Raw genomic sequence first — 10,051 nt, forward strand, 5'->3', positions numbered from 1 at the left:
GGGGAAAAACAAAAAACACGAAATCCATTTCCAAAACCAATTATAGCGGGATATTTTTTTAAATGGCCACCAAAATACCGAAATTCACTTCTAATGGAATCTAATAATTATACTTAACGTTCAAATCTATTGTATTATTTTTGTGATCCGTGCATTATGTAAAGCTGCCATAAACATTATGGACAAAATCAAGGCGGCCTCCGTGGTAATTGGGCATCCTGGCCTGTTGTGGTGCAAATACGAAGAAAAAAAAAGAAAAGAATGGAGTTCAGCGTTGGTTTGGACATATAGAGCGAATGGACAGCGAAAGAACAGCTAAACAGATTTGACATACTAAACGTAATAACGGTAATTTCTTAAGGATACGCATCAAAGCGCTGCATTTTTGATATTATTACAAAGTTAGTTAACTCCTACTCTATACTCTATTCAAACTCGCTTCTTGAAATTTAACAACTCGGAGCTAAAACTTTTCCAGCATCGCAAACTTTGTTTAGATATAAAGGGCCTAAAATAATAAGTTTAAAAATTGTTACACAGCAAATGGTTACATGGCCGCATAAAAGAAACTTATGAAGCAGTACGTTATTTACTATCAGAAAAAAATGTACAGCTAAGCTTTATCATAGCATAACATGTGCTGTAATAAAATTTAAAAAAAACGGATTCATCGCGTTTCGTATGACTGATCACATCATTAATCTTTACACATAGATAAATAAGCACCAAATAGTTTCGGCCAAAGTTATTTAGTATCCATAAACACTGCTATTTAAAAGCTCTAAACAAGGGAAGAAATGTTTTTTAAAAAACATGTTTTTAAAAAATAACAATAATAGGTAAGGCCGATTTTTTATAAGGGTTGTTCATTCAAATACATATTTAAAATAATCAAAAACCCATTTGCCGTGCACGTGCCGAAAACCTGACTAATTCTTGTCCAAACAATTTTTGGCAAATTTATTTTATTTATTTATACACTTTAAATAGGTACGTAATTCGTCGGGTTTTTGGTTCAAGTCAGTAATTACAATTTTTTTGAAAAATGAGATGTCTTCATAAATAGCGTCAAATAATCTTTATTTAAAAAGTAATTAAAAATATTTTACACAAAAATAACATTTTACATTATTCAGCTTGCAGTTTTATTTGAATTGTTGATTTGGGATGAGCTCTTTACGTTAAAAGTGCATTATCTTACAACTATATATTATTTATTATTTACGGACTTATTAAGTCCATTAAACAATGGTCAATACGAGGGTTGTGTAAAAAATAAGGTTCTCAATTTTTTTTCAGGTTTAAGGCATTTTTTATTTGACCTGAAAAATACATCATTGGAAAGCTTAATTTCTTAACTATTTTCTTAAATTCCTCCATGGACTGGTGGCGGACTTCTTTGAAGCTGGATTCCAAAAGTGGATTAGTCGTCAACAAAAATACGTTGAAAAATCTGGTGACTATGTTGAAAAATAAGGAGGAGTTTTAAAAATAAAATATTACATCCAAGAACATCCCCTATGGAAATAAATTTTGGAAAGTAATATATATAAATATAAATTTATATGTAACATTGTCTAATTCATAATACATAAAAGTTATATTATATAAATAGTAAATTCATTTAATTCATAATTTAATAAAACACTATGTAGAGTTTCAACAATTATTCGAAATAAATCTTTGCATTTGGAAATCAATTTTAAAATCTAATTATTATATGAAATTTAAAGCTGAATCCCTACAAATATTTTTAATATTGCAAGGCTTTTCCAATACACCCATAATGTACCTAATAAAATGTGCCCAGTATTAGTATCCTAATTGATTTTTAATTAGGTTACTTTTCTTAGTCTACATAAAAAAGTCCTTAATACTTGTTTAATACCCCCCCCCCATACACTATTGACACTATAGGATGGGTGCGCGTGAGTTGATTTGAGGTTAAATAAGAAAAATAGATTACAATTGAAGTTGTATTAAGTAGTTACATCCTATTATTTCGTACAGAAGGAATTTGCAATAGCGAGCACTGGCGGAAGGCTGGTGGCCAGGCAACACGAACTATCAAGATGAAATGTGTCGAGTACTTTTGATGTACGGTGTTTAGTGGCCTCGTCCAGGCTGACGTTGCAGCGGACTACGCGTTGCGGGTCAAAGCAAAGTTCGGACTTGCCAACCTCACGGCTGTTGGTGTTGCCCACCACAACACTTTTTTTAAATTTATTTTTTTAATTCAAAATACAAAAATGTACAAAAACACAATTGTATTCCCGTGAGTTAGCAAACTCATTCTGGGATTGATACAATTAAAGATAATCATATAATTATGCACCTTTATCATTAAGCAGCAATTATTTTTAGTATATAAGGAAATTTCTTAAATATTTAGGTTAGTAAGATAATGCCCTAACAAGACGAAACGCGACACATATATATATTTTTTTAAAAGTAGAATAAAATCCAATAAGTGTTTTATTTTAGATACCTAACAAAATTTTAATATGGAATTCTTCCAAGCATCTGCATACACAATAAATAAATTTTACACTTGTTTATCATTCAGGGCAAAACACAAATATTCGACGATACCATTAAAAATAATATTGTTTATAGTTCCAGTAACAGAAAACCAATTTACCAAATAAACGGTCAACGAATTTACGAAAATATCAATTTGATAAACGAGAACTATAAATCTTATCCTGTCAATGTGTCATCTGCTTGACTGATTTCAAATCAAGTCTGACATTGCTACTGGATTTCATTTTATAAAGGTATAAGGAAATTAATAAATGGTTTCGAGAATACGAATTAGATAGAAGGTACATTTGAGCACAAGAATTGACCGGTTAAAACCATAAATTTTATCAAGAAACCAAAAAGAGAAGAAGAAAATTTTAAGAAAGATGCAATGGTTGCCTTTAACCCAACAAATTCATTCTCAATAACTGTTGAGTTAATGATTGTATTGAAATTTATTGCAACAGAGTGGGAAAACACGTTTAAAAATGGAATATCGATGTCTAGGCAATAACAGGGCTTATGACCTATTATGGTATAAAAGCGTATTAAAAAAAATTTAAAAACGTTTTCAAGTGTTGCCTAATGGGTGAAATAATTAAGTCAGATGAATCTTATTCACATAATTGAAGGTTTCAGCTCCTTAACTAAACAAAAATCAACAGATGATAAAAAGAATATGGACGTTCAAGCATACTCAGAATGGTGAATGTTACACAACGGCCACTTGAACCAGCCAATGACAGGTCATAAGCCCTGAAAATACCTAGAGTTCCGTATTTCACATTCTTAAATGTTTTCCATTTCTGTTGTAATATATTTAGGGGATTAAATCCAGTCGTTTTCTACAATCGTTTGGACAAACTTAACATAACTTTGTAAATGTTTAAGAATCTTATTTAAAATATTTTTATTTTGATGAAAGTGTATTTGATCAATTACCTTTTTAACTATCATGTGAATGATATATTCACAAATATGGGAATCGATTGGATAGATAAAATTTAATATAAATAATAATATATATTAATAATGAGGAAGTTTAGTGCTACGGAAATTAGATACATTAAATGTTTTCTTACACGCGATAAAATTAGAGCATTTATTTGTGGCGAAGTTGCTCGAAAATGTATGCAAAAATGAATAAAAATGGTTTTAATAAAATTGAACTACTTTGAATGACGTCACGAGTTCTTGTGAATCAACCAATAATATAATTGTGATAGATTTCCGGTTTACGGGATGCCAATTCACTTATCAGCAGAGCTCCCGTGGGGAACATATAACGTCACAGGTGGAGTAATTTCATAATTACAAAACTTTAAATAATCAGTGCTATTAATATGATACTTATATATTTTTACTTTTTGATTGATTCCCGACGTGGTTGGCATTGAATATTTGTTTAAAAATGTGTTTTTACACAAGAATATTTCAAAGTCCCTGGACTGGCACCGGAAGCATAAGACTGATCATCTTACCTTCATGTAACAAAATGATCAAGTTAGGCTGATAGCTGTATCAATACAGCGCCCTATGCACCATTGGAGCAAAAAGGGCATGACAATGACGAATATAAAAAAAACTACCATTAATATCTGTAGAATATTAAGGCTTTCCCATAGATCATAGATTCAACGAAGGTTTTCCTATAAATCCCGAGGGATTTGCATTCACAAAGGACCCCTGAAAAGAACTCTGTCTTTTGTATGTCCTTTTATACTCCCCCCTCGCCTCGCGCCCTGGGAGATGCATAATATACATTGATATTTTCTACGCAATTTTAAACCCTGTGAAAAGGAAATACAAATATCGTGAATATTTACGGAGAGAGATGGGCCGTTTTGAAATATTGTATAGAAACCTTAGAGAAGCTATTAAAACGGGAAAATTCCCCAATATATCAAGAATAAATGAAAAGCTTACATATTCACAGACACGTGCATTGAGCATTTTGAGCTCGGGTTATTTTTGGTACACTTTAGGTCAAAAAACATATTTCCAGCACCTGCTCTCGACGAAAGGGTTCAAAATATTCGTTTTTGAAATACTGAAAAGGTGAGATTTGTACAAATAATGTCTTGGAACCGAAATATTTCATACAAAAGAGGGTGGAACGTATTCGGATGTGATTCTTCTAAGAAATGTACACGTATCAAAAACTACACTTTTCAGATAAAAATGATACATTTAGAAAACTGTAAAATAACTAAATAATCTTGCGAAATACTATAGGTTAGACAATATATCAGCGATTTTTAAAATTGTTCATAAGTATACCGTCGGCTAACTTGCAAAACCTTAGTCCAGATTTAAAATATGTTCAGAAGATAATTGAACGTAGTTATGCAGAAAGCAGCCAGCTCTAGAAATGAGAAACTCAGATAATACCACTTATTTGAAAAGGGTGAAAAACACCTCCTTTCTCTTACTTAATCTCTCCTCCTTTACTCTTTCCTCTTTTTTCCTTTTTCCCATTGAGTGATAGTTTTGATTTAAAGTAATTTATGAACAAATACGTTTATTTCTTTTTTTATATATCTTTAGCTTTTTAATCTTCATTTTCTATTGAATATGTTCTGTAACTTGAATTATAAAAATAAAACTATTTTTTTATTGGTTGGTTTGAAGAAATTGATATTTGGCAATAAGCCAGCTAATGTGCAAATAACATTATGTACAAAAAGTTAAATAAATAAAAATAATCGAATCTACACAACAGTTGGAATGTTTTCGACTTTTGACAAATGATAAACAATGAATACATATTTTTTTAATATTAAAAACACGAATCTAATTACCTCTTTGATCAGTTTTAATGATTTTTTTAAGTACCGTTAGATTTTTCTAGTGCCGTGGGTGTTTTCTGCGAATTGATAAATGTCGTTTTTGTGATCGATACTTTTTTCAGAAGATTTCAGTGATTATTAAAGTGTTTTGTGTGATAGCGGCTTGTCTGTTTTTGGCAGAACATGGAATTGACCTTACTGCATCTGATAAGACTGAAATCTCAAAACACTTTAAAACTTTTAATACCGGCCCGAAAAAATCCACATGTTTTAACATACTATTAATTTAATCACCTTTTAAATAAATAACCAAGATATGTTTGTTATGTATGCACACTTTTGAGTTAATAAGTAGTTGTGATAATTCTTTATTCAAACACTTTGAACTAATTATATATATATATTAAAAAATATTTCGTACAATTTAGCGCAAAATCTAAATGATGAGGGTGGAGATTATTTAAAAAAAAAAAAAAACATTTTTCACCACTTTGATTGTATAACAGAAAGTAATGTTTGAGTTTTTCTATTGACATGTCTTGGTAGAGCTGTATTTGGAATAAATTTATATACGCATTTTTATTTTTATACTAAAGAAAATAAAGATATGAAAAAAAGGTATTAAAAAAAGTACCTATGATCCTCAAAACACTGATTATTATGAATGTACCTACACATATTTTTCAATGGAAAATTCCAAGTAACATTTTCTTCTACGTTATTTAACGACAGTGTATTATAAATGACAAAAGCTGTTTGAACTTACAATGGAGAATGTTACGATATACTCTAGGGTAATAAATTAATAGAAGTGTACATATAATATAATGAAAGGGCAGTCGTCCGCACCCTATTATATAGCAGAGTAATATCAGATACACTAACCGCCATGAAAAACCTTCTCTTCCGCGAATCTTTTTGTGTAATCCAACAAAAGGGAACGATCAAATTTCAGGCGTGAAAGCATGAAAGCAATATGAACCCCTTTATGCGGGAAGATGCGTATGCTGTGCAATTTACCCCATATAACACTTCTGCACATAATTCATTAAATCAAAAATTCAATTAAATTTAAGGCACGTTGGCCAGGGCCAAGCAACGAGATGAAACCAGTAATTACTTATTTTACCTTAAAAATAGCAATTTAACATAAAATATCCTGGCATTTTTCGAAACGAAACACTTCAGTTCTACAGTATACTTATCAAAGAAAAGCAAGTAAAAAATTGTACGAAGACGTGCTTGTTATCGAAATTTCAGCCGAGTACTATTAATTGATACCTATTGCTTCTGTTACAAGCATTTAAGAGAATGAAAACAAATCTTGTCAGAAAATAGAATTTAAAAATTACAAGATTTGTTATTAACCATAAAACGCACAGAAATCTGTTATTAACAGAAAATGTGGTTTAATTCTTTGACTTTTATGTATAAAGAGTTAACTGCAGAACATGATTTTTACTGCTAAGAATTTTTCTATACAGGGATCGGCACTCAATGAAAATATCTGTAATTTTGTTAATTTCGATTTTTTTATAATTAAATCTTCAGTATATCGCAAAAACATTTCAATTAAAAAAATAGTGTTATTGTTCGATGTAGCCACTTTTAGCGCGGATAAAAGCATCAAGTCTGTCCAAGAAGGCTTCACACGCTGTACGAATGTGGGCTGATGGTATTTTGTCCCATTTTCGGCGAAGAGCAATCTTTAAGGCGTCGACCGTTTCATATTTTTTAGCTGATGCTTTGGCCTCTAGAATGGACCATATGGAAAAGTTTATTGGGTATCAGTCCGGGGAATATGGAGGCCACTGTTGTGATGAAATGAAGCTGGGAATTTTTTCTTGTAAAAAACGTTGGGTTTCACGGTCTTTTTGGGATGGTGCCGAGTCTTGTTGAAACGTCCAATGGTTTCTACCGATTTTTTACGTGCCTAAGGTAAAAACGCATAATTTAAAATCTTGTCACGGTAGATTTGCTGATTTACCTTTACGCCCTGTTTAATGAAAACGAGTGATGATCGTCCTGTGGCAGTTACCGCGGCTTAAACCATCACTGATGTAGGCGCTTGCTTTCACAGAGCAATTCGCCGGTCTAAATTGTCTTTTAATTTGCACTGTAACCATACACGATCGTTTTGTAAGTTTACATATTGCTGAACCGTAAAAAAATTTTCATCAGAAAAGAACACATTTTCTAGCTCGCCACCAACGTGAAAGTGTTTTGACACTATTGCTCTTTCCTGCTAGGCGAACTGCCTTTTGTGCAGACGTTAAATCTTACGCTTTTTGTATTTTGTAGGGCTTCAATCATAGTTCATTTTTAATATGCGCCCCATGCTATGAGCAAACACATTGAGATTTATCCCCAATCGAACAGCGCTTTATCGTGGATTACGTTGAATTCTGGCTTTCACCTTTCGAACCAATTCTGTCGATGTTGCTGTTTTTGGATGTCCACCAGCATGGCGTTTTTAATTCTATCAGTATCATTGTAACGTAAAATGGTCCGATACATAAAAAATTTGTTCAAGTAGCTCATTGATAATGGCTGGTTGCGATTTTCCAGCTAAATACAGAGCAATAACACTGCTGAGTTTCATTTCGATAACTTTTTTTAACTGTCACGTAAAACGATATGCTTCGGTAGAATTATTGTCAATACAACAGACTGACACGTGTCAAAACATGAGCGCACTGTCATCAGCCGTTTGGTTGCTACAGCAGCATGAAGTTAGTAACACTTCGAGCGCCTTCCCCCGTATATACGAGTCTGATGTTATGATATTCATTATTCAAAAACGTACATTAAGACCATTTTTTTATTTTTTTTATATAAAAACCTTTATTAGAATAAAAAAACAATACATACAATAAACAAATGGAACACTTAAGGTTTAACTTGCCAAAAAAGAGTCTGGCTCTTGTGTTTGGCAAGTTTACAAAATAATATGAAAAGAAACAATAAATGCAAAACAAAATAATACAATAAATAAAGAATTAAACTATTTTAAAATTTGACACTAATAAAAAAATAATTAAAAAACACAACATTTATAAATTGGTATACACAGACACATATTATTCATACATGTTTATTTTTAAAATACAGTTAATGTTAATTATGTCAGGAAGCTTTTCTTTAATTTATCCTTAAATTTTCCGTAATTTATTTCTTGAGATTTTACAGTCATCTTCATTATTAGGCAAATTTTAGAAGTACAGCCGAAAATCAAATCTCACAACCGGTCAATATTGTAGGATTTTTTAAAAACGAAATATGAGAATGTACATTAGCAAAAGAATTATTTTATAAGTTATTTAAGTACTATATTTTGCAAATGTCATAGTGGATTTTACTCTAGACGTGTCTATAAAATTGATTGTGTTATATGACACAATTGAATGAGGTATTATATATAATTACGTAGCATGTATCTGACTAGACATACCCGGATTACGTAATAACGGATAATTCCTCTTGAATAGGAGGAACAATCAGTCATAACAGTCACTTCCATAGATCAATGTGTCAGGCTTGCGTGATTGCGGGAGTAGTGAAGTAACATTATGGATTATACATTTTACTTTTCGTGTACAAAGTAAACTACAGACACTGGGAGGTACCATTAAAGTAAACATGCAAAAAATATTTTGCCTTCGTTAATATCAGCACAGAAGCTGGCAAATAACAGATAGATGTATTAGCTATTTGTGGACACCATATGCTCCAACTAGTAAGCTGATGATGATGAATATCACATTTTGTTCAAATGAAATGCTGCCTTATTTTTAACTAGTAAAAGGAATACATAACGTAAGTATGAAAACAACGTAAACGTTGATTGCATTCCTTTATTTTATGACCAAATAAACAAATTAGTTGTGAAACCAATAAAAATGTCGATGGAAATGAAAACCGTAAACTTATGACTGTTAATATCACTTATTACTGTATACCACTGAGAATAAATAAAATATCTTGCCCAAGATGTTCCCATAATCTACAAAATACACACTAAATACAATCAACAGGATACATAATGTTATGGAGAATTATTTTGTATGCCTATTAAAAATTCACTTATTTTAAACTATTTTTAAATTTTACGGCCAAATTCGACAAGAAAGTACTTAAACTTAAAAAGTTATTCAACATTTAAATTTATTTTAACAGAGAGGGAAAACATTTTTGAGAAGGGAATATGGAAGTCTAGGCATTTACAGGGCTTATGACCTGTCATCGGCTGGTTTAAGTGGCCACTTTACACACTGTGTAACATTCCCCATTCTGCCCATGTGTCAACATCCAAATTTCCTCAACTCTTCCATCTGTTAACTTTTGTGAAGTAGGAGAGCTGAAACCTTTATCACGTGGAAGATATTCATCCGGCTGAACCAAAATCACCTACTACGCAAAACAATTTTCCAATTTTTATACTTCTTCTTTTACCAGGTAGTAATTCAACAATGCCGGATGAATCTCACCCACGTGATAAAGGTTTCAGCTCTTTTACTTCACAACAGACGGAAGAGTTGAGGAAATGTGGATGTTCAAACATGGGCAGAATGGTGAATGGTACACAGTGTGTAAAGTGGCCATTTAAACCAGCCGATGAAAGGTCATAAGCCCTGTAAATGCCTAGACTTTCATATCCCCTTCTCAAAAATGTTTTCCCTCTCTGTTGAAATAAATTTAAATATTCATAACTCTTTTGGGAGAACATCCAGCCAGTCTGC

This window comes from Micrasema longulum, unplaced genomic scaffold, assembly GCF_059751315.1.
Source record: "Micrasema longulum isolate JH-2025_06_02 unplaced genomic scaffold, ASM5975131v1 h1tg002436l, whole genome shotgun sequence".
In the NCBI taxonomy this organism is placed as follows: domain Eukaryota; kingdom Metazoa; phylum Arthropoda; class Insecta; order Trichoptera; family Brachycentridae; genus Micrasema; species Micrasema longulum.